Source organism: Pseudopipra pipra, chromosome Z, assembly GCF_036250125.1.
Source record: "Pseudopipra pipra isolate bDixPip1 chromosome Z, bDixPip1.hap1, whole genome shotgun sequence".
Taxonomy (NCBI): domain Eukaryota; kingdom Metazoa; phylum Chordata; class Aves; order Passeriformes; family Pipridae; genus Pseudopipra; species Pseudopipra pipra.
In genome coordinates this window covers 60,488,193-60,513,559 of record NC_087581.1, presented here as the reverse complement: position 1 = coordinate 60,513,559, position 25,367 = coordinate 60,488,193, and the positions used below count along the sequence as shown (strand labels likewise).

Genomic DNA, 25,367 nt, shown 5'->3' with positions numbered 1-25,367 from the left:
TCAGTGTGGTGGTTTCTGCTGTTGGAAGTGCATGCATTAAGAGTATCTTTGGGATAGTATGTGCTCTGCAGTGATGTCCTGGAAGTGCTGTCTGTACAGTAGTACTCATAAAAAGGGCCAGACAGTTTCAGCAAACTGTGTTCTTATGCTGCTATAGGCAAGAAATGCAGATTGACTGCATTGTTGAATCAGGTAAGAGCTATAGATGTCATCTACTTGAACTTCTGTAAGGCCTTTGATATGCTCGCCCCAACATTCTTAGCTCTAAATTGCAGATATATGAATTTGATGGAGAAGGAATTGGCTGATGCCAGCATCCAGTTACAGACAGTGGCTCAATATGCAAGTGGAAACCAGTAAACAATGATGTTCCTCGAGGGTCCATACAGTGACCAATACTACCTAATATCTTCATCAGTGATAGAGTCAGTGGGATTGAGTGCACCCCCGGCAAGTCTGCAGGTGACGCATAGCTGAGAGGTGCAGTCAATTTGCTAGAGGGAAGGGAAGCCATCTGTGCTTATTTTGGCTGGGATAGAGTTAATTGTCTTCATTGTAGCTATATGAGGCTGTATTTCGTATTTGTGCTGAAAACAGTGTTGATAACTCAGAGATGATTTAGGTCTCTCTGAGACAAGATCCAAGGCCTCTTCTGCTTTTCACCCCACCCCCAGCAAAGTGACTGGAGTGTATAATAAGCTGTGAGGGGACACAGCTGGGACACCTGACCACAAGTGACCACAGGTCAGATCGAATAGCATCACACTTTCCCCACCACACTGGGGAAAGAAGGAGAAAGGGGGCATGTTTGGAATAACAGCATTTGTCTTCTGAGTCACTGCTACACATGATGGAGCCCGGCTTTCCTGGAGACGGTTGAACACCTGCCTGCCCATGGGAAGCAGTGAATTAATCCCTTGATTTGCTTTGCCTGTGTGTGCTTTTGCTTTCCCTGTTAAACTGTATTTATCTCAACTCACTAGTTTTTCACTTTTAGTCTTCCAATTTTCTCACCCATGCTATAATGAAGGTGTGTGTGGGGATAAGAGAATAACTGTGTGGGGCTTATTTCCTGACTAAACAAGACCTCTCTGGTAAAATAACACCATCCAGAGGGGTCTTGACAGGCTTGAAGAGTTGGCCTATAGGAACCTCTTAACATCCAACAAGGCCAAGTGTAAGGTGGTGCACCTGGGTCAGGTCAATCCCAAGTGTCAATACAGGTAGGGAGAGAAATGGATTGAGACTTGGGAATCCTGTTGGATGAAAAATTTGATGTGTCTCGACAGTGTGCACTTACAGCCCAGAAAGCCAACCATATCGTGGGTTGGAGCAAAAGAAGCATGGCCAGTAAACTGAGTGATTCTGTCTCTCTTCTCTGCTCTGGTGAGACCCCACCTGGAGTGCTCTGTCCAGCTCTGGGTTCCTCAGCACTGGAATGATATGGCCCTGATGGAATGAGCCCAGAGGAGTGCCATAAAAATGATCAAAGGGCTGGAACACCTCATAAGGAAAGGCTGAGAGAATGGTGTCGTTCAGCCTGGAGAAGAGAAGGCTCCAGAGAGATCTTATTGCCACCTTTCAGTACTTAAAGGCAGCTTATAAGAAAGATGGAGGGAGTAATTTCAGCAGGATCTGTAGTGTTGGGACAAGGGACAATGGTTTTAAATTGAAAGAGACTATACCTACGTTTGACATAAGGAAGAAGTCTTCTACGATGGGAGTGGGGAGGCATTGGAACTGGTTGCCCAGAGGAGCTGTGAATACCCCATCCATGGAAGTGTTCAAGGTCAGGTTGGACATGGTGTTTGAGAAACCAGGTCTAGTGAAAATTGTCTCTGCTCGTTATAGGGAGCTTGGACTATATGAATTTTAAAGGTCTTTTCCAACCCAAACCATTCTCTGATTTTTAACATATATGCCATTTAGGAATGGGCTGAGGGAGAAGAAGGACCTAGGGCAAGACCATCAGTAAAACATTAGGCTACTGGCATATGGGACATTCTTCATCTCTCTTACTAACATGTCTGTAACTGAAAATATGATGGTGCCTCTTGATTTAGATGTAGGGAAATTACATACAAGCTAATGGTGTTACTCTGCATCTACACTTCTGCACAGACAACAACAGGATTCAACTACTTGTACTTAATCATCCCAATAATAATGGTTTATATTATGAATTCTATCACAGTTTGCACAGAGACAGATGAGCAGCGATGGATGCCTTTGGATATTAGATGAGGAATGGATATCTATCATACCAAAATCTGGACATTTTTATATTAAATAGATGGCAGTAAAGCATTACACAGTTTATCATCCTAATTAAATTGTTGCATTTTTAGTATGGAAACCCTGAAAACTACAAGCCTTGATCTATGATGAATGATGCAGTCATTTTTGTACTGTAAAGTAAATGCCTCTTCTTGCTGTGCAGTGCTAATTTGAGGAAGGTTCATCCTAGGCAGTCTAAGACATTACTTTCTTGGCTTTCTAGTGTAGAAATACAATACCAATAAGACAGTTCTACCAAGTATTTTAACCTCTTTTTGTAAGTAGTATAGTGATCATAGTTATTGTGTATGGTTTGAATGAAATTTTTCTGTCTTTCAGGTAAAAAGAAAACAATTTTTCCATATAAAGACTAATTATGAAGTATTGAGTTGGTCATGTCAACAATATATAGGTTTTGTTAATTTGTGCATCAGCTCGTGGATTGCTGATTGGGCAACAGCCTTGAAGGATAGAAGGATCATTATGTTTTAGTTCAGCGTCTTTGAACAAAAACAGCATTAAAGCAAAGAGGACACTTAAATTCCTTGTAAAAAACCCCTACAGAGCCAGGGAAACCCCTTTCAGAGATCTATCAGGTTCATTGTCTGACTTGTTTAATTTTTCCTGGAAAGTGGTAGATAAGCATGATATTTATTTTCAGAAATGAGAAACTTATCAGTAACCTAAGAGTTTACATGTTTGAGAACAGGCTAATTGGGTAAAACAGCCTTAGAAAGGCAACGCTGTATAGGAGCAATAAATAAAATTTTGATACAACTTAATTAAAGAACAAGCAACTGTACAGATTACAATAATTAATACATGGCCCGTGGTAATGGAAATACATGAAGTGGTGGGTGGCTTTGGTTTGTTTGTGTTTTTTTTTTTTTGTTTCTTTGTTTTTAATTAGGAATGTAATTTAAATATGTACATAAGATATTTACTGACATTGTCAGTGCACTAGTCTTGACAGTCATTGATCTAGATACTTTTGGGCACTAAAAATGCCAAAAGAATTACCCATACGAGACTTAGGAATCCTAGAAGATATGAAGCCTTTAACAGCAATTTTTCCTGGAAGTTTCTTAATACAAGAGACAAATAATTCTTACAGAGTTCAAAAGGACTGATTGTTGCAGGTTGCAAACAGCTTTTGGTAAAAACTCTGCACTGTTGAGAATTATATGTTTTCTCTGACAATTTAAAGTAAGAACACATTTGAAGAGGGAAAAAATATGGACTTCTGACTCCATAGGCTGTCTGAATCCTGTGAATCTAAATTACTTATTTGTACAGCAGTTGGGAGTTCCAGCAGATTATTTGCCTAAAACACAGCTAGGTCTTGTGACAGTGCCTTCCTCTTTGGCAAGTCAAATGGGCTTTCTTCATGTCAAGCCTCAACATCCCCTGGCACAGCTTTGAGCCATTCCCGTTTGTCTTGTCACTGGATACCGGGGCAAGAGCTCAGCATCTCCCTCTCTGATTTTCCCCCTCAGGAAGCTGTAAAGACCAACAAGGTCATCCCTCAGCATCCTTTTCTCCAAACTAGAAAAATCCAACGTCCTCACAGGACATTCCTTACAGCCCTATCACCAGTTTGGTTGCCCTCCTGTGGGCGCGTTCAGGGACCTTCACATCCTTCTTAAATTGTCGGGCCAGACATCCTCGCATTGCTCAAGGTGGGGCTGTGCCAGTGCTGCAAACAGCAGGATAATCACCTTGGACAGCTGTCTGTGCTGTGTTTGATGCTCCCCAGGATGGGGTTTCTCCAGGCACACTGTGACTCATACTGGTCCCCCAGGTCCCTTTCTGCAGGGTTGCTCTGCAGCCACTCCTCTCTCAGTTTATGTTTGTGCCTGGTGTTACTAAATCTCAGGTGCATTTGTACTTGTTCAGTTGGTGCCACTGACGATTGCTGAATGCACCAAACTATCCAGATCCATCTGGAAGGCCTCTTTTCCCTTGAAAGTCAACAGCACCTCCCAGTTTGGAATCATCAGCAGGCTTACTAACAGTGCATTTGACTCCTGGATCCAGGTCATTGGCAAATATATTGATTATAGGCAAATATATTGAACAGCACAGCCCCAGAAGTGAGCCCTGAGGAGCACTTCTGGTGACCTGTTGCCAGCAGGCTGTAGCCCCATTCACTACAATCCTTTGAGCTCTTCAGACAGTTCTTCACCCAGTGCACCCTGAACCTACTCGTTCCACAGCTGGACAACTTGCCCAGGCAGATGCTGTGAGGGACAACACCCAAAGTCTTAAAAAGGTCCAGAAAAACTATCTCCACCAGCTTCCTTTTTTCTACCAGGTGATGAAGGTTCCCATATCTGTTCTTTGAGGATGTCTGTGAATGTGAAATAAGACATTAGATTGCCTCCCCATTGGTCACTGTCTATGTCTGTCCCTTTTAGTCTGTGCAAAGTAATTTTAGTGCTTATTGTCTTCTCAGTTTCACCCACCTGATTCCTGACAGAGTGTTTTGAGGGCCTACTGCTCCATAAAGGAAGAGGAGCTGGGAGTCAAGCACAATAATAAGGCAGATGAGAGCAGGGATCTCACTGAAAAGGTGGTGGGAAGTGGACCAGCACGTCCAGGTCAGCATCAGTGCCAGAGGCAGTGATCAGGGTCTTACACAGCCCACTGTATGTTCTGGGTGTGGACTAATGGATTTGGAGGCTTCTGTTTCTGACAGGCATCTGCTGTTGAGTGGATGCACTGGCAAAGTCTTGTTCATGGCTTGTTCTTGGTCTTTGTTGCTGTTAGTGTCTATTGATAAAGGCCATCACTACCATTACGGGAATCTTTGACAAACGATGGTATGACTCTTAAATGAAGGGAGTCAGTAGGAACTTCCTGAAGACAACAGATATTTTGAGAGATAATACTATGTCAACTGTGTGACCATCAAACCTTGAGTAGGCATCAGTTACCCAAGAAGCAGCAACAGCTTAAACCACTCATTCTCACCTGTCATAAATGCTGTCACATATGAGGGTTTCTGATAGGTCTTGGAGTAACCTTGTATTCAGGGAGTTGTTGTTTCTGCTGTGGTTTCTCATCTTTCTCATTGAAGGCAAGCAGCATTTCCTCACAGAACCATCTACCATGTTTTGGCCAATGTGGTTGGCATGCCCATCACACAGGATCATGAGCCATCCTGCAGCATAGAAAAAACTGCAAAGAAAAAAGCAGTGTTTCTCTGTCTACTAGTCACAAATGGCATGTCTGAACAGCCTCTTTTTTTAAGAAAGGGACAATTCCATGCTCACCTCATTACAATGTTTTCCCTCTAAATCTGGAGGATACAAAAACTTTTAAATTTACTTCTTACTCTGTGGGTCTTTTGCTTAGTTGTAAGGAAAAGCCCAATTACCAATGCTTCAGTAATCACATGAAGGATTTCATTTTATGGATGGTTGAACTGGAAAATAAAAAGTCATTACCTGTAAAATATCATAATTGAATTCTTGATGGCAGGGTCAAATGCATTTTTTAAAGTAATGTTTAAAAGAGATTATAGTTTCAAAGGTGATTTTTTTTCCCCATAATTTCCAAATATACTTCTCAGTGGAACGAGCATTTTATGAAGGTTAACGTGCTCTTTTCCAGTTCAACAGGTGCTGAAGCATGTACTTTGCAACTGAATACATGAAGAGTTTACCTGTTGTAGAAGAAGCACAGAAACCTGAATCTTGAGGAAGATCTGAATATCATGATTTTAAAATGCTGTCTGAAAGTAAAACTGTCCACTGTTGGAAAAGATCTCTGGTCTTCTTTGAAAAATGCATGTAAATATGGCATTTCTGCTCAAAAAATTACTTTCCTGAAGCTATTAAATATTGGGTTTTGTGATTTTAGAAACTCGTTGTTGTTGCTACTTTATTCATGTTACCAGTGGAAATATAGAGAGAGATGAGAGTAATATCTGTTCCCATGTACCACCAAGAGAATTAGAAGGGTCATAGGGGTTAACATGAAGATTTCTAAAAGTAATTTGGTATATTAAAAATTTTCCATAAAAAAGACAAGATTCTCTTTCAGAGTCAAATGTGTTGTGACTTACATGAGTGCAAATGGAATGCAAAGATGACTAAAATAATGCTATTGGAGAATTTTGTATTGGTGTGGTAGTAAGATAAGCAACTTACAAGGTGCCAGGTGTCAGGAATGTTAGGGCTGACAGTCTTGTTGTGTTCTCTTTCTGAACACAGATGTTAGCACAAGGAACTTTTCCTGGCAACAGTGTAATGCTTCTTTACATCTCTGCTAATTATATTCCAAGCAAGAAAAGAAGAAAAATTAAATTGGCAGAGAGAGAGAGAGACTTCTTTAAGATTCAAAGTTTTGAGCTCTTGTTTCACATTCATAAGACTGAATAAGACTGACCAAATCAAGCACTGTATCTACAGGTCCAGAGCAAATGTGGAGTAATTTAGAAATTACTTCAAATTCATAAGAGAACTGCAGAACAAGACCGTTTTAGGCTTATGGGCATATTCTTCAAAACAAAAGTCTTTGTCTGTGGTGGGAATATACCCTTGAGAAGACTGGAGGAAAGCTCCAGAGAAGAAGAGGTCAAGCTGGCTGTTTGCTAACATGAACACTGTCACTTCCCAAAGCAATGGCAAAATAAATGCATTGGGAGAAATGTTCTCTGAGCCATGGCCTGACAGCCTGAGTCTGTCAGTATGTGACAGGAGCATGTGAAGAATAGTAAAAATGAAAGCTGCATACGGTTGTGTATAGAGGTCAGCAAATATAGTAAGATAAAGAGATGCTGGAGTGCAAAATGTCCAAAGCCTGTCTAGCATGGTCAGCTTGTATGATTTTTGGCAGCTTTGTTCCAAGATCCTGATTTTTTTCGTTTGTTTGGTTTTATTTGTTTTATTGTTTGATTGGTTGGTTTTGCTTGTATTTTCTAACCTACATCTTCTAAACTGCATCTTCTATAGTTATACTTTTCAGATCTACTTATACCCAGTTCCTGACAGTGAAAAACATGCTGTCTTTGGCATATTCAGACAAGGGATGAGGTCCTCCTCTGTATGGATATTTATGATATTTATGTTGGACAAACCTCCACTAGCTGGGCATATGGCAGTGCTAGAGGTCTGTTAAGATCTGCCAGGAAATGTCTTTTTGAGGGATACAGTTATATTACAGTGTTATTTTTACAGTATTAGGGAACCAGCGTATTCACAGCTTAACCATTCAGTCACTAAAGCTATGCAGTGGCAGTAATCTATTGTTTTGCATTTCGAAGGTGGGTAGCAAACCTATGGACAACGCTGATGGCTACATCAGAGTAAGCATCATGACTCCTCTCTCAACACACATCTGAGCAAACACATCTGGTTCCAAACCCAGGTCTTGGCTTGCTCAATCAGTTCCTGCAGAAGAGAAGTGTAGCAATCACATAAATACAGACTGGCATAAATGTAACTCTTAAATCTCTCTCTCCTACCTCTTACTGATTCCGAGGTCCTGTGGCAACTTTTTCTATGTCTTGATTCCTTACCTCGGCAGCCGAGGGAGGTGAAAGCTCCCAACAACTCCCACTCTGCTCAGCCCTGTGGGGATACTTCCCTCCACACAGTATTTATACCCCTAAATCCTTTTTTCTCTCTCACATATGCCACAAGTTGCATCTTTACATTCTCATCACTCTCACTGATCATTTTGTGTGTTAACTCCTCTAGCTTTTTTAGCCTCTTCTAGGCCTTCCTAGTTTCTGCAGTCATTCACGGACACAAAGGTTAGGAAAACTTCTGACAGCTCACTTGAGACAGCTGTGTACAAAGACTTTTTAGAAAGAGAGATGGGTGAATAAACAAAATTCTTCCTTTTCTGGATGCATGGAAATATCAAAATGTTAGAAAACCTCTCATCAGGTGTGGGAATATTCATTCTGTCCCAAACTGTTTCTCTTCAAGTGCTTTTCTCCTTCCTTTATTGAGAAATACTCATTAAGTGTAATTTAATGTTATTGCTACTTTCCCTCCTGTCTTTCCCTCTGCCTTGTGTTTGGGCAAGTTCCCAAACTCATTAATTATGCAAAATCCTTCCCCTGAGGTAAGCTTGAAATTTATTTAGGCTAAACCAAATAAAGGCTTCAAAAGTAAATACAGCCTTCAAGATTCAGGTTTTTTTTTTTTTTTTTGACATATATTTCTATCATTTTGGTCTGAGAAATGAGATGTGGCTCTGAGAAGGTTCCAATAGTAATTTCCAGGCTACAGTCTACTCAAATAACTAACTCTGTGAAACATGAGAGCTAGTACAAATCTTCCCAAACTTGGAAAGAAAACAGTGCAAAGCTAAAGCTCAGTTGTAAAACATTCATGGCTGGCTTTAAGGTAACTGCCTGCCAGCACATGAAAGGTTTGACTTGTATCATTTCTTCCCATTAATAGTCCTTCAAGATGAAAATATATACAGAATGTGAATTTCAGCTTAGTGCATGGCTGTATTTGACAGAACCTTTGTGCTGATTGTGTGAGTTTAATTTGAAAGCCAATTACTTCTAAAATTGCTTCTGCTTCTGCCCTTTTCTGTGGGCCGTGCTTGAAGTTTGCTTTATTTTTACTAATATTTGAAATAGAAGGGTACATCATATGCTAGGCACTCATTTCACAGTCAGATTTGTTTCTCTTTATATGTTCTCATACCTTTTTTCTTTTATAACTCATCTGATCAAAAAGTACAAATTATTTTATGCAAAAAATGGCTTTTTAAGATATCTACTGTTGAACAATTTTCTTCAAAATCTAAAAGGATTTTCTGAAAGAATGTGTCTAAATAAAGCCCTGTGAAAATCCATCTTGTGGCTTTACTCTGGAGCTGAGGAGGCAAACAGTGGCTTTGGGACAACAAGCCAAGTCAAACTTTCCTGGCTGTCTATGCAGATGAGGATCTGAGGCTCCAAGAGCTGAATCCCTGACACCATTTGGCTACTGGCATTCCTGTTGGCAGACAGCAGCTGTGAGTGCTATGGGCTTCCAGGTATTCTGTTGTGGAGCTGAATTTCTGGGCTTGAAACAGTTGATGCTAACTCCAGGCATTCAAATCATGGAACCCAACATGCCCCCTTGAACACCCAGATACAATTTCTGAGGAAATTCTCATGATGATTTTTCAGAGCAGCAGCAGGGTTCAGGTGTCCCTGAAATGAGATAGCTTCTTATTTCAGCATTTCTCAAGTAACTTTTATGTAAAATTTTGAGGTTTTGAAAATGTTGAAAATCCTCTCTTGCCTGGAACTACTTTTTTTTTTTTTTAATTTTGAAAGATGTATTCTGCATCTAAAGTTTTCTCCTACGTGCTTCTATTTCTTCATAATCCTCAACTGACAAGAGCAGAAAAATGTGTTGTGATGTATTGTTTAAAGACAGATAATGAACCTTGTCTCTTCACATTTTACTTCAAATGTAATTTACTTTGTTTACTAGTGTCTTTGTCGTTAAATGCCACTTTTTGATCTTTTGAATCAATGGATTTACAATATTTAAGGAAATGAAAAGAGATTAGGCTCTTTACATCAACAGTGCTTCAGTGTGTTCTTACAATGAAAACCTTCCACATTACCTGAATTTCCTGAAATTACCTAAGTGTGTTTATTTACTACTTCTGCATTTTTATGGCCTGTTTTGGGTTTCCTTTTTCTTATCTTCAGAAATGTTAATTGAGGGAAATTTGGGAAGTCAGAGGGTAGATTAATTTGCTTTGAGACAAGGACAAGTGAACTAAAATAAAAAGATCCCAAGATATTTAGCAAACAATTTTGCAGAACTGGAAAAGTGCTTCTGAGGAAAGTCTCTTACCAGAGGTTTTTAACTGTCTTTAAAACTGGGAGGCTTTCTCAAATACCTATCTAAAGTTTGCAAATAAATATTTTTCTGAGTCACATCATGTGTTGGACATGGGGAACTTTGGATCATTATGTTCCTCTTTGCAGCTTTCTCTGAATTATCAGAATGTTTTAATGGTCAGTCTCCATGTTCCTTGTAGACTAAGCCCATTTCTTCCAGATTTTTTTCTTGGCTGCTGTTTTCCCTGCTTCTCGTAACTTTTGTTGCTCTCTTCTGAACTGTCTCTAAATAATGTATTTTTCTAAGTGTGATTTGGAAACAAGATGAAATACTCCAGCTAAAGCTCTGCCAGCACTAAGTTAAGCAGAATATCAGCTGCTGTGTTTTACGTACAATATTGTGAAATGAAATTTGCCCTTTTTTATCATATGCTATCTTGTTTACAGATTTTACAGAATATTCTGAGTTGGAAGGGATCCACAATGATCACTGAGTCCAACTCTTAAGTGGTCTATATGGAGATCGAACCCATAACCCACAACCTTGGTGTTATTAGCACCATACTCTAACCAACTGTTCATTCATCTTCAGTTTTTCATACATTCCAGATATCTTTCCTGATTCTGCATGTGATTGTTCCCCCATATATGTAGTACTTTCCACTTTGCTGTGCACTGTTATCATCTATTAATTTTCACTTCTGATCACTCTTTTTGGTAATTTTATCTTGACGACATTTCTCTTCTCACTTTGGTTCTGAGAATACCACGTAAGGCTATGTTAAAGCCTATCTAAAGTTAAGGCACGTCACACCTAGCCCTGCCTGCTGAGACAAGACAATGATGGAGGGGTAAGTAATTTTGACAACTGAATAAAGTAAGGCTTGAATACTGTTCAGCAGTGTTCTCACTCGAGGAGTATCAGGTCCCTTTGTATTTGCTTGGTGTTGACAGCCGGTGGGAAGGAAGGGCATACCTGAACAGGCATGAGGTCCTGGCTCCATGGCCTGGATGGGTCAGGCTCCAGGTGCTCCTGAGTTGATACTCTAAGACTCCAAGCCCTGGGACCTGTCAGCTCATGGACTTGGCTAGGAGTTTTACTTTAATATATAGATAGATATATATATATACCTCGAGGTAGCATCAGAAGAATAAGCCACAGGCTTGTTCCCAAGAAATTTCCTTAGTAATTTAGGGGAGCAAATAAGGGAACTTGGCCAAAGTTCAAAAGGACACCACACAAGCTAGACAAAAATGTTCCACCATATCACTGACGCAACATATACTATTAATCCACAACATTTAAGTCAAAATCCAATAAATCAACACTTAAATCAAGATCCAATAAATCCACAACACTTAAGGCAAAATCCAACCAATTCCACAATCCATAAATCATGATCCAATCCCTCCAGCTCCAAGCCACCCTAAGCATCAAGAAAGGAGCAAAGAAAAAGAAGCAGAGGGAGCAAGAAGAAAGAAGGAGAAAGAGGGAGCTCCACTGAAGCCTTGTAGAAGACCAGCTCTCACAAATCCAACAGCAGGGCCATGACACGGGGCAAACACATGCCTATGGTTTTATCTGCTCTGGTCCCTGTGGCCAACCCCTCCAGGTGGGGTCTCTGACCCACCAGCCACTCTGGGGGTTCCAGGCCCAGGTGAGAGGCAGTGTCCTCACTGTCCCTGCCAGTCGGAGGCTGGGTGGGGGGCTCCAGGAGCTGTGGTGTGTTATAGTTTTCCTGGGTTGTTTGTGACACACAACTACTCTGGGGCTTCCCCATGTGGCTCCAGGGGCTGCCATGAGGGACATGACAGCACCTCACCTCCATGGGGTTCCACTCACTGCTTCCCCCTCCACACACACATACTCACACACACACACCACACACACACACACACACACTCCCCACAAGGTGGTTCTGAACGAATAATAACTGATCTGGTGTCTAACATACTCCTTAGCCTGCGATCTGCACTACTGGCTTTGAGTACACCCTTATCAGACAGATTAGATCAAGGCTTTTCAATCCTTTTCAGGTTGCAGTCAAACACTCAAAGGGTGTGCTCACTTGTGCATAATGAATTTAAGACTTGTAACATGGGGTTTCTTTTTTCCAGTAGAGCCAATATGTTGGAAGTAGGACTACTGCTTTAGAGAACCCTGTGAGATCTGGAGCTTAGTCCAAAATCACTTATAATCTCTCTTGCTTAAGTCTTCTCTTTGGCCATTTAGTAGTGTTAGTTGCTTTCATCTGGATTCTGAAAAAATAAAAGATCACACTTTTTAAAAAATAAGGGTTTATTTTCCATGTAAAAATATGCAGAGAAAAAAACCCCTTCTGTTTCATATTACTTGAGCACGACAGATTGGGTAGGCAGTCTTGCTTTGGATGGTGAGAACCACCAAAACCACATATACAGCCATTGAAAAATGTGGCATGAGCAGTCATGGACTCTTAGCACTGGGCTTTGAAAATAGCTATGGCACATATGGCTTATATGTGCATGAGGAGCATGTCAACATGCATCCTGACAGATGCTGTGGTGGCTCCAGAGGAGGAGCCCTTTGCACCCCTTGGTGGCCAGAAAGAGCAAGAGTGTGCTGGTTAGGGCTGAGGTGCAAGTGGTCACCATTCTTTTCCTTAGTGCCTTCCTGCTGGGACCAGGAGAGGTCCTTTCAGCACCAGGTTCTACTTTTTCCTACTCCCTGTCCTCTCCTGCTGTTATTGTAGCTGTTATCCTGGAGGTGTCTCTCCAAAGCTCAAGGCCCTTAGGCAGCCACCTCCTTTCCCTCCCCCCCCACTTTGCTTCCTGCATTGTTGTAGAGTAGCTGAGATGGTGCAAGTGTGCAGGTGTATTGAGGTGGCATGGAGCTTGCACTGGGCACACTGCTGTGCTGCTAACCAACCTGCATTTGTTGATAGCACTACTTTGTTCACTTCTGCACATTTTCCTTACACTGGCAGCTTTCCAAACTGCATGTTTTCAGTTAGATAATTTTCCCTTGTTTCTGTATAAAATGCTGTGCAAAATGATGATGCCATAGACAAATTCTGATCTTCCAAAAATCTGCTTGTCCTTTGGGACAGGGATGTATGTGTGGCATTTATTTACCCTACAGGACTTGCAGATGCAGAAATTCTGTTGTAGAGATGACTGGATGAAGTGTACATTCTCAATTTATTTTTAGCCCCCCAAGCTGCAGCATTACTGTTACATGTTGCTTGAATAAAGCTTGAATGACCCTGATTAGATGGTAGGAACTCCTTTGTGGAGTTATGGCAGCACAATTAATTTAAAGTAGTTTGGTGGTGACAAAATCCTAGTATGAAAATTTTGTCTTAGAATTACTCCTTGGCCATAAGGCAAACATACTGAGCCATGTATTTTTTATTAAAAAAGAAAAAAGAAAGTAAAAAAAAAAAAGGAAGGAAAAAAAAATTGTAGTGCTGCTAATGGCTTTTTACTCCCTTCCAAGGGCAAACTGTTCTTACTTTTTCAAATTTCATTGTGATTGTGGCTTTTCGAAAATGTTTGTTTATGGCTGGTTTTTTTTCAAAAACTGTATAGACAGTGTGGAATTTAAATCTTGATTTCAAAGTATGGTATTTAAATCATACCTCAGTGAACTAAGTCAGTGTTTGAGTTTTGATGTGCTTGAAAGGTGACATTGGTGACAACGTCTAGAAACGCTTTCTTTGCCCACATGACAAGAGACTGTAAAGATTTCCTTGATAAGGCAACATAATTTCTGTCCATATGACATTATTATTATTATTATTATTATCTTAATTATGATTAATTTTTATCGGTGCATTGAAAAACTGATTTTTCATCTTAGTGGCTTTCTTCTTATAAATTTTTTGTTTGCTGCTATTTTGTTGTGATAGTTCTCAGTGGCATATTGTCCTTCTCATGGTAGATGCAGCAACGATGGAAAGAGTCCCAAATGACTTTTCTCTACTCCTTGTTATGCTGAAAGTGGTCTTATGGCTGCAGAGCACAAGATCTGGAAGAGTCTGGTGGGTGGGTGTTGTGTTTGTATAAAACAAGATACAGTGAATAGAAAGCGGGAATTTCAGGTCAGAAGAAATAAGCAGTGTGAAAACAGTAGTGGGCGGGTAAACTGTCTTTTTGGGTTCCTTAGCAGTGCAAGCTTGACTTGTCAATGAAAAATCACAATCCTTGTTCATCACACCCCACCACATGTATAGCAAGCTGATGAGAGGGCATTGCTGCTATGCAGCTTCTGTAAACCTGTCTGAAGACTTATAGATGTGTTAGAATAAAAACAGTGTCAGATTGTGCTTCCCTCAGGAAAATTCTGGAGTCTAGATGACTGAAGACACATCCAGAGGGCTCCCTTGGCAAAGATGTTCATGTTATCAGTAAAGCAGGTTGAAACTGGAGATGCTGCAGCTGTGATGGCCACTGTCTTGATTTATGGACTAGGGAGCAAACTGGAAAATATTCAAAGTTCAAACACACTGCTCTTGCTTGAGCAAACATCATTTTGATAGGGCTGTAACAGATTCCTCTTCTCCGAGCTGCAGACAAGGAGGTGATCTGTGAAACATGTTAACCTGGGTTATAAATTTCCTCTGCTCAAAGAAAACCCAGCCTCACTATTCTCAGCCTATCTCCATCCTTACCAAACCTGTATTGTACTTTGGTCTGTTGATTCTGGAGGACATCAGGAACAGCAGGTACAGGTTCAGATATGCAGGTGGGCTCTTGTGCACTAGCGCTGGCTTCCTACTGTGTAACAAGTTCTCTTTCCTAGTTCAAGAAGAATTTGCTAGTTTTCTCCATATTCCTTCACATGCTGAAATCTCTGCTCTGAACTCTGGAAATCCAGAAGAGCTTCCCCAGGCTCCCACTGGAGTCAATAAGGAGAGAGGGCTCACCCTAGGAATCGGGATAAAGTTCATTATGTTTTCACATAAATTTCCCTAAAAAATGATTTTCAAACTGTTCCTTAGGAAAAGAAAGATTAAAGATATTTGTCTTTTCTTTCTAGCCTGGGATGGCAGTGAGTTAACTTTGTATTTATGTATATTTGCACATTTAGAAATCTCTAGAAATTGTGGTTGGGCCCAAAATTTTCACAGAAGTTGACTTAAGAGTTCAAAGTAGAACCAGGGTCTGGGTTTGTCTGAAGTTTAGAAATGCATAAGGACTTTAAAGCCTTACAGTTCATCCTTGATTATAATTGATTTGGAACTTCACTCAAGGTAAAGAATGAGGGGATGTGTTTAACTACAAAATATTTAACTATAAAACTATTTATGTCAATGGAGTTTAAAAGCAAGCATAGATTGAAGACTTATTGGAGAATTCACTTGGAAGAAAGCCAAGAAGCAGCTATGTACTTTATTTTAAAATCTTACTTTCATTTTGTTTTGGATAATAGACTTCCTAAAAAGAGAGTGACAACAACATGTTAAGTCAGTACCAGAAGGCCTGCATTTGTTTCTGCAGTGTGATGGAATAAGAGACTCACGAAGTCGGATAAAGAACTGAATAAAGAATGAGTAAGCAGTTGTAGGAGAGAGAATTTTTTGCCTACTTTCTTTTGTCAAGCTTTTATAGACATGTCCTCATATGTAAAATGCTTCTGGAATATTTACTTTAAATGGTCTTGCATTCTAAGTTCAGAACATAGATGTGATGCATCTGAGTTTAATTTTTGCCCTAAATAGTCTTCAAAAGCTGGGGCCTATGTATAATAGAAGACAACCTAAATAAAAGGAATGAATTATTTTTGCAAACTTTATTACTGTGAGAATAATGTAATATGTACTAAAAGCTGTTGTTATGAAACAGTCATGGTGTCTGCAATATTGATGATCTCAGGATGATGAACAGCAATATTTAACAGGCCAGAAGAGGACAAAACGGTCTGAAAATTTTAACTTCTAGAATTTGGAAGGTAAATTTAGGAATAAGACAGTTTAGACATATAGAGTTATGCTTCTGGTAAAGAGTAAAATCTGTACAACAGTCTATCTTTTGTTGCCATGCCACAGCTATGGAGATTTTATCTGGACTTCTCTCAACTATATTAAAAAAAAAATTTTGGAAATTTGAATGCAATCCTATCCAAATGTCACCATACAGCCCCATTTCTGGTAATCGGGAAATGCAGATCAAAACAAAAATACCTGTTTATAATTCATTTCCCCACAGAGTGAAAAGCTCAGATTTCTCTACAGGAAGTTTTCAAAAGAGAGGCCAGAATTCAGCTATGAATACAATAACACCTTAAAAACTAGGAAGTGCCAACTGGTGTCAGCCATAAAAATTTTCTGTCTTTCAGGAGTAGAACTTCATTCAAACTAACTTTCTTATATGTAGAAGGCTTCATAAGTATATAATTTCTTGGATTTTTATATATTAAACTTCTGCTTTCAAATACACTTAAGTTCAACAGCAAAAGTGAGTCCTTGATTTGGGGGTAAGATTTCTGTCAGAAGAATGACATTGTATATATATTTTCATCAAAATCAAGAGTGGACAATAATTTGTCTAGACTTGGAAGCATGACATGTTCTTCAAGGTTAATTGATTAGCCTATTAAAATTAATTTGCTTCCTTGTTTATAAAGCAGCAACCCATTAATGTGCTAAACAATCTCACACAGTCTGTAGTAAAGAGTAGAAAAAAACCCTGAAGTATGATATATGAAGGTCACTTGAACCAGTTTTTCCTAGCTTGTCTTCTACTTTGGTTCTTATATGTGAACTTAAGTTGCTATGTCTGGTTTTTCACACTTTGAATATATTTGCTTTTATTTTATTTTGAAAGTGAAGAGAAAGCTGCTATACTGGGACACTGCATGGAACTGGTTCTAGCTACAGTTAAGATAGGCAGTTGCCTATGGCTGTTGGTTACTTGGGCCAGGCATGGTGCTGATATCTGCTTGATCCATGCTAGAAGGAGAGAGGAAGAGCAGCCTGTGCTGCCCTAACAGTTGATGTCTGCTTCTGGTTTTGAACTTTGGATGTCAAGGGATATGTTGATGAATACCTGCATTACTCAAGACACCCCAATTTGTCTTTCTGTCCCATTGCTGGCAGCAGAAGCTGCTAGTGTTTAATTAAGAGTCTGTTCCCAGGTTTCCTGACCTGGTCTCCTCTTTCCTTTTCATAGTGGGAGGATGTCAGCTCTGGCCCAAGCTTTGGTTTGGCTTGCTATGATTATGAGAGAGAGTAGTCAGCAGGACAGTATTAGTGTTGGGGATGAGATTTAGTCAATGCCAGTTCATTGGGCTAGTTTTTTGGGGAAGATAGTATGTTAGGAGTAGTCATTGTTGGCCAAGGGTGGTGATTAGGAGCCCATGTGTGATAATCTTAGCTCATAGGAATTTGGTGGAGGCTGTGGGGAAGGAAGAGTGTAATCACTGGAAGGACAGTTTTTAACATTGGAGGAGGTTTAGAGTATGTAAGTAATCAGAACTATGGCTTCTGATTCAGGCTTTTATCGCCTTCACAGGAAGACAATAGCGGTATGAGTACAGGTATTAGGGTGGATGACATTGCTTAGTTTTCAATAGGTCATTTGATAGGGTATTAGTTCTCTTCTCAAGCATGACTAAGGCATGATCTACTGGACAATGACACACTACCCAACTAACCCTTCCCACATCGTATCTCTAGTCGACAATAACAGTCACAATAAAACTGGGACTAGTGCCATTCCACTTATGATTCCCAGAAATGCTTTAAGGCTCATCCCTAACCACTGGTCTATTGCTATCAACAATAATGAAATTTCCCCCAGTGACCATTCTCTTCATAACGTCTCACTCACTTAACCCAACACTGCCAGTGCTATAACCATCACCTCAGCAGCCCTGGAGGGACGAATAGGACTAAAATAAACACAAATTTGAAAAGTCCTAGCCTTCTCATCCATCTTACCAGTTAGGCTGAACAGCCATTATCATTGTCTATAAACCCAACCTCACACTACTATCCTCCCTTAATAACCACCACTCAACACAACCAAGACTCTAAAACTGTCACCAAAAATAACCACATGAGCAAAAGTCCCTACATTGTATGCAACCATTTTTCTTCATAACAGGAATTCCCCCACTATTAGTTTTCCTGTCTAAATGACTCTTTATCCAAGAGCTCACTAATCAAGAAATAACCACAGCATTCACAGTCATCACCCTACTATCACTACTAGGATTATTCTTTTACCATTGCCTCAAATAATTACATGCATAACATTATCTACATACATCAACCTATGAAATCAAATTCACCACCTTTGCATCTCAGCTAATGACTGAGAGACCTCTCAATCAGGGGATTTGATTCTTTGTGTAACAGAATATACAGAATTTAACATAAATTGATTATGATTTTATTTTTGAAATAGAAAAGAGCATATTTTACTATTCTACTTTAAAAAAGTAAATAAAAGGATCTCTCAGATTCTTCTGCCTTTAAAAGTAACACAGTAGGTACTTCACTTTCCTTTGACTACGGTTTTCAAAAGATTGTAATACTTGCTGCAATATTTTTTAATCCTTCTTTTAAGCTATGTCAATTTGAAGGCTGATTGCTGAGTTTTAATCTTTGAGTCTGCCTTCAGATTTTTAAAATTGCTTCATTTCATCATCATATTTAAGCTCTTGTTGTACTATTCGAAGCAGACCTACTTGATCATTAGAATGTGATTCAATAATCTGAAATATATTCTAGAGCTGTTGCAGTAAAAGTGATACACTATTCAAGTTTAATTTGAAATTACAGAGCATATAAGAGTCTAGTCCATTTTAATATTACAGACACATTCTTCTAGTGAAGAAAGGACAATTTTTTTTACTCCAGTTAACTTTTGTCTATTTTGTGAAACATTTCTGTTTCTGAAGTTTTATCCTGAGTCTCTCTGTCTCCTTTGCACAGCTCATCTCAGTGTTTTTTCTAAAATGAGGTAGTTGGATCACTGCAATCAACAGGATGGTAGGAAAGTAAATTGTCAGCTCAATAATTATCTAAGAGCTATCAACATATTAAACACAACAGATCTCAAACAAACAAAAAGGGTTTCTGGAATTGGTCAGAACAGTTCTTCTGAAGACCTCCATACTAAAAAGAGAGGACAGGATACTTTGTAAAACAAAGAAAGAAACCAGGGAAGACAGCTGCATTCCAGAAATGAAAAAAAAAGTCTCCTCAAAAGAGTTAACCTTCTGCCTTAGATGCAGCTTTGTGAGACCTCATCGAGTAGTATTTCAGAGGTGCTGAAAGATTGCATGGGATGACTAGAAGGGAGGGACAACCAGATGAAAATTTGACTTGGACAAATTTTTTCCAAATTGTGGAAAGCTCGAGAAAGAAAGAAAACGGAAGTTCTAGAAACAACTGCAGGAAAATTGTGGTTTACATCTTTTTTGCAGCAAGAAATCTTGTTTTATAGGAATATGGGGACCTCTGTGACATACAAAGGATGGTTTGTGTGATCTGATAATCCTACCATAATAGTAAGGAATTCAGTCCATACATGACTAAAGTGGCCTTTGAACCAACCCTGAAAATCAGTGGGGATAACTGGCAGTTATGGTATCATATCATAATAGTTAAAAAGATTTTCTAGATGTATTTATATAAGAAACACAGGAGAACTGTATAATGAATAAGTTTAGAAAGATAGTGATGCTGTTTTTAAAGAAAAGACATTATGGTTGACTTTACTAAAAGGTTGTTGGTTGGCTCTTATTGATGTGACACTTAAAAGCATTAGTTAAACTATGTTGAACAAAACAAAAGAAACAAAAAACAAACAAACAAACAAACAAAGATAGGGTTGCTGCCTGTATCAAAGGTACTATTATGTGCTATAAAGAATGAAATATGTATGGAAAGCTCTTATCCTATTCATTTGAGAGTAATAAGTTAGTCCTTACACATATATTTGTAATATATACAAACAGCTACTTTCATTAAGACTTGATTTCAACATGCGTGACATCTCAAATAGCCAGAAAATTCTTCAGATTTTCTAAAAATGATAGGGTTGTTTTACTTCCTTAGAACTATTACAGCCAAATTGCAAGTTGGATATATGTAATCGTTAGAGGCAGATGGCAAAATTCCAAAAGTTTGGGTTTCAGTTTTTTTAGGGGCATTTAGATGTAGCAGATATTTCAAATTTGTGTTTGGAATTAAAGAAGTGAATCTTTCCTTCCAAGCTGGTGATCTTGAATTAAATGGAACATTTGCCATCTGTAACAAAGGAAAGATGGGAAGATGCTAAAGATAGACATAAGATCATAGGATTAATTTAGGGTGGAAGAGATCTTGGAAGGTTATGTAGTCCATCCTACTTCTTAAAGTGAGACTCATCTCAAAACTGGATCATGTTCCTCAGGGTCTGAGTCAGGTCAGGTTTAGAAATCTCCAAGGCTATGATGACAGTTTTTTTCAGCCTTGTTGAGAAAGGCTTAAGGATCCCAAAATTGGAAATTGAGTTAGGAATCAGGTTCAATATTCAGATAAGATGTACTGACAGAGGCAACTGAAGGAGTATATGAAAGAGGCTCATTGCAGCTTGGAAGCTTTTTAATTGGAGATGCTCTGACTTGTGCTTATGAGGCTGAGAAGGAAAGCAGAAGGTGGAAGAATTGATCCATGGTGTTTTTTGTATCTCATAGTCTTAAATCAATGAATTCCATAGTTGTTCACACACTTAGAGAAAAGAGCAGGATTACATCTGTTAACCAACAATAAAAAGCTGATGTTGACAGCTTTTTATTAGGTTTATAATCAAATTACATGTTTCAGAATAGTATGTGGAATTTCTTTTTAATTTCTCCATGCACAGCTGTTGAAACATAAGGTAGTAAAGATAGCAGTGGTTACAAAAAAGAAGGTAAACACTCTCTGGAAGCTGGAAACCGTGTGAAGAGAATGTAAGTTCTGCAGTCCTGAGTGAAATCCTCTTTCTATTGATGCTGGGGTGATATATCTTTCTACCAAGTCACCAAACTGTGAGACAGGAAGATTTGTTTGGAAAGAGACATATTTTAGAATTGTGAGGGCAGACAGACGAGAGGGAGTGTGTACAAAATGCCTTCCTTTGCACTGTTCAGGCTGGGAGTAGTTAAGTGATAATGTGTATTTTTTGGTAATGTGCTTCTCTATGGCATGGGGCACTGTGTGGTGTGACTGGGAGCACAAGTTGCTGGACCAGGCCTTAGGCAGATCTGGGCCTACAAGACTCAATTCAGTCTAATCTGCACTAAAACTCCATTTTTTGATGCCAAGACCGTGTTACCGAATACCTTCTTTCTAAACCTCTTTGGATGCCAGTGCTCACTTAAGTGTGGTGCTGTGAATTGGCAGGCAGTGTGCTCTGAATTTGCTCAGGATGGCAGGATAAGAGAGCACTGAAAAGTAAGTGATATGTAAACAGCAGGTCATTTGCACCTCTGGTGTATTTGAAAGATGCTTGTACGTTCTATTTCCTCACATTTGTGTCAGAGTGCTGCCTGCCTTAGTGTGTGTCATCCATCCCCACGGAGGGCCTGCTGGAGGTTGAAGTTACGGTTACTACTTGGAGGAAGAGAAAATAATATACTTAAGACTGGAAGTACTTATCTGGAATTTATTGTATCATATTACGTTATTGTATATTTTAAGGGCTCGAGAAGCTTGGATCAAGTAACATTCTTACAAGATGTTTGTTAATACCTTGGTATCTTTGAAACTCAGATGTTCTTAGTAAGGAACTATTTGTATTTGAAATCTACAGTACAGAAAGTCTGTTTGTCACATGTTAGCCGAAGCAATGAACTGTAAAGCAACTTCATGTAATGTCAAATAGTCTACCTTAGCAACTGCTCTCTTATTTTTTAATTTTTTTCACTGACAGAGAGAATAAACGTTCTCCATAGAAGCAAGAATATTGATGGGCTGAAAACTTGTTCCTCGGCCATCCAAAACTGGAAGTCTTTTGTGAGGTTTCTTGTCTTTATTTCTGATGTGGTCTTCACTTTTGTTGAACAGTTTCAAAGCAGCAGTTGTCTATTCAAAGAAAAACAAGTTATTGTGTCAGCTACCTCAGCTGAACCAATAGGTTCAGTGCAGAACTGAGGCAGATAAAGAAGGGTTCAGTCTGTACAAAGCTCAGTCAATGAGGACAACACAGGTATAATTACATAACAGAATGCAGGATGTTATCAGTATTCAGCACAAGATAAGATCAAAGGGCCCAGAGAAAAACATGTTGACGGGAAATGAAATTTACTTTTTATCTTTCCTTATCAGTACAATAGTGTTGGCATTTGGCCCTATCTTTCCTCAAGGTGAGTGCAATCTGCATTTGTTAGATTTGTTGCAATAAGAAATGTGAACTGGAGAGGTATGTCAGATCTGATATGAAGGCTGGGCATGATAAACATGAACTTAGATGAAACAGTCTAACTTTGTTATCAAAAGTTATTATTATCGAAAATACTAATTCTTATATGAATCTAGAGGACTGGGCTGGCATCTCCTGCATATGAAATAAATCTCAGAGAAACAGCATTCTACTGACTAGACTGAATGGTCTTATTAGTTGTTTCTTAGATGGTTCAAATCTTTGTTTCTTAGCACACAAAAATAACATTTTTTGATACTGTAAAGTCGGGTCCTCAAAAGTTAGCTGGATCAAAGTTGCCCTTAGAGATTTCATCATGTTTCTATTTATTCCATAGTCTTGTGTTAAGAGGAAGTATCTAGCCATAGTCTAACCTGTTTGTTTTCTTTTCATTCCTCAGCCCTTTGGCAGGTGAACAAAAAAGGATGTTGCATGCCTCATGAGCAGCTATTAGGTAATTTCTTTTTTTTTTCAGGGTGTATACTTTAATTAATTATTGAATAACATTCAAATGCTGTTTTGAAGACAGTTGATGCAAATCTTCTTTTGAGTATGTGGGTTCACCCTAAAACACCAGTAAATCTCAAAATTCCTGAAAGTTCAGGGGATATTGTCATTCCCATTTTATAAGACTGAGGCACAAAGGCAGTTGAAACTTCAATAATCGAGATGTGCAGTATGGTTTTCAGAGTACTTAACATTATGTAGCAGTTACTGTATAAAAACTACAATTAAATATTGCTTTCAGTTGTAGGCTGGAGTACTTGGTTCTTCTTTAGTTCAAATCTCAAAGAAAGACAACTCTAGAAAATTTAAAGTCTACAGGAAGAGATCAACTATTCAGCAAATGGTTTGTGTACTTGGAATTACTCTGTAAAACTCTATGATGGAGCAGCAGGAAAATTTCTGATCTTCTGATCACTGAACTTCCTAATCTCCTTTTCTAATTAGAATCCCATTTCATAATTTTACATTTAATTTTCTTTATCTCTTTACAGCACGACACTTGTTCTTTCTCACAAGTACTGAATCGGAGTGATTTAGTGCAAAAGTAAAATACAGTCATGCAAATATTTTATGGTTTCTTTCCAATTCATCAGAGTATTTGGAGGACAGAAGGGTTGAGACAACCCAGATAAAGTAAAAATACAGACTATGTAACACTTCTGTAAATTAAGCTGTAAGACCATACATAGTATGTTTGTAAGTTTAGAAACCTCGTAAATTGTAGCCTGGAGAGAGCAGGGACAGCTTGGAAGAGCAGAAGGCAAAGTAGAGGTGATCTGAGAACTATGTGCTCTACATGTATCCCTGATGCTGACACTGTACCACAGGCTGGTCTGTGAATACAAGGCAGGGGTACCTGTGTGTATCAATCAGTTATTGAACAATTTAAGGTTTTCTGAGTGACAATGCATGTGTGCCAAGTTGAAAAACATGGCATAACCACATTTTTGTATTACACTGTGATTGATGCTGACCCCATCCAGTGTAAGTAGGGAATAGTTCCACTAACTTAGAAGCATTAAAGTGTTTAGAAGTTTTCTGAGGTGTGGGTCAGGCTCTGTGTCTTTATCCTATTTGGAACTCTTGTTACATTACACTTAATGTATTTGAGCCTTCAAAAGTTCTTGTGAACATCCCTTGACCTACTCCACCATAATATGATGAGCCTCTCTTCTGTAAGGTCTGTTTCTGCACAGAATGAAGCTCACTTGTTACTGCTGTGATTTGGGAATTTGTGCTTCTCCCTGTGTACATCAGCATCTGGGACAAGTGTGCGAGGCATTGGGGAACCACCTCAGCATTCATCTGTTTAGAAATTTATCACATTCTGTGGCAAATGCACACTTCTATCTTATTAATTATTTACACTTAGATAACTCAATTATTTAGGGAAAGAGTGGTTCAGCTCTTTTAGTGTGTAAATATTAAATATGTTTTTATGTAGCAGCCATTAATTTGGCAATGCAGGAATGTGTACAGTTGTGGGTTTTTTTCTACCTGTGTACCTGTGTTGCTGAGTTGTGTGTTTCTTTTTGCATACGAGACATATCAGATACTCTGGACCTGGATGTGACTCATAAAAGGCTTTGTTTTATTTCAGACATGGAGAGTACACTAAATACTGATGTCTCTGTACTGCAACCACTGCACTCAAAAAACTCCTGCTGAAGTGAAAAGAATTTTGAATTCAAGTTTTTATTTTGAGGTCTGCTATTTAGTTTTTCTTTGACTTGTTTGAAGTCAAGAATTTTAAATATTGTCTTGGTTTTGAGATTTATATTCTGTTGCAGATAAACTGATGCTGGACAATGTAGCTGGTTTTGAACAGCCCGCATTTAAAGATATTGCACTTTAGTTCATAACTTAATTTGTAATTAAAACAGGCTTGTTTGTGAAGCCAATTCAAATTATAATTCTGGCTCAGAAATTTTAAGGGTGTTTTGGTGGGACACTGTGACTCAGGTGTATAGTTATAAAAAAGAAAAACAGAAAAATAATGAAAAATTTTAGACAAGGCACTGAGTAAAGGATTTTATTTTTGTGTACTGAACAAGACATAACAAAATGCAAAAGCTAGTACTAAAAGCTGTAACATGGAAGTATTAAATAAAGAATGAGTGTTAAATTATATCACACATTAAATGTTTCATTTATCTCATAAGCACAATAATGGTAAGTCCTTTAATTTTTAAGATCCTCAGCTGGAGTTCTTGGCAGAGTACTACTGAGAGGCAAAGACTGAATGAGGTTGGAATACTTTTAAATACCAGCCTCAAAAGAAAGCAAAAACTAAAGACATCTTACTTGTAGACCTGTCTCAGCAGTTTTTGTTGATCCCAGAATCAAATGACAGAAAATACTCAGGGCCTTATGTACACTACAAAAGTGAGGT

At 38.8% G+C, this 25,367-nt stretch overlaps 1 long non-coding RNA gene and 1 pseudogene across 3 annotated transcripts; both read left to right on the top strand.

The window, feature by feature from the left end:
- Window positions 1–803: 803 nt before the first annotated feature.
- On the top strand, window positions 804–25,110 carry LOC135406674 (uncharacterized). Of its 3 annotated transcripts, none has more exons than XR_010426406.1 (5): window positions 804–14,116; window positions 21,980–22,062; window positions 22,869–22,922; window positions 23,217–23,318; window positions 24,576–25,110. It is a non-coding gene; the product is annotated as an uncharacterized LOC135406674 (long non-coding RNA). The 3 variants fall into 3 exon arrangements; XR_010426405.1 differs by having other exon boundaries at window positions 21,980–22,067; XR_010426407.1 differs by lacking the exon at window positions 23,217–23,318 and having other exon boundaries at window positions 21,980–22,067.
- LOC135407263 (NADH-ubiquinone oxidoreductase chain 2-like) lies at window positions 17,250–18,656 on the top strand (annotated as a pseudogene).
- Window positions 25,111–25,367: the final 257 nt, after the last annotated feature.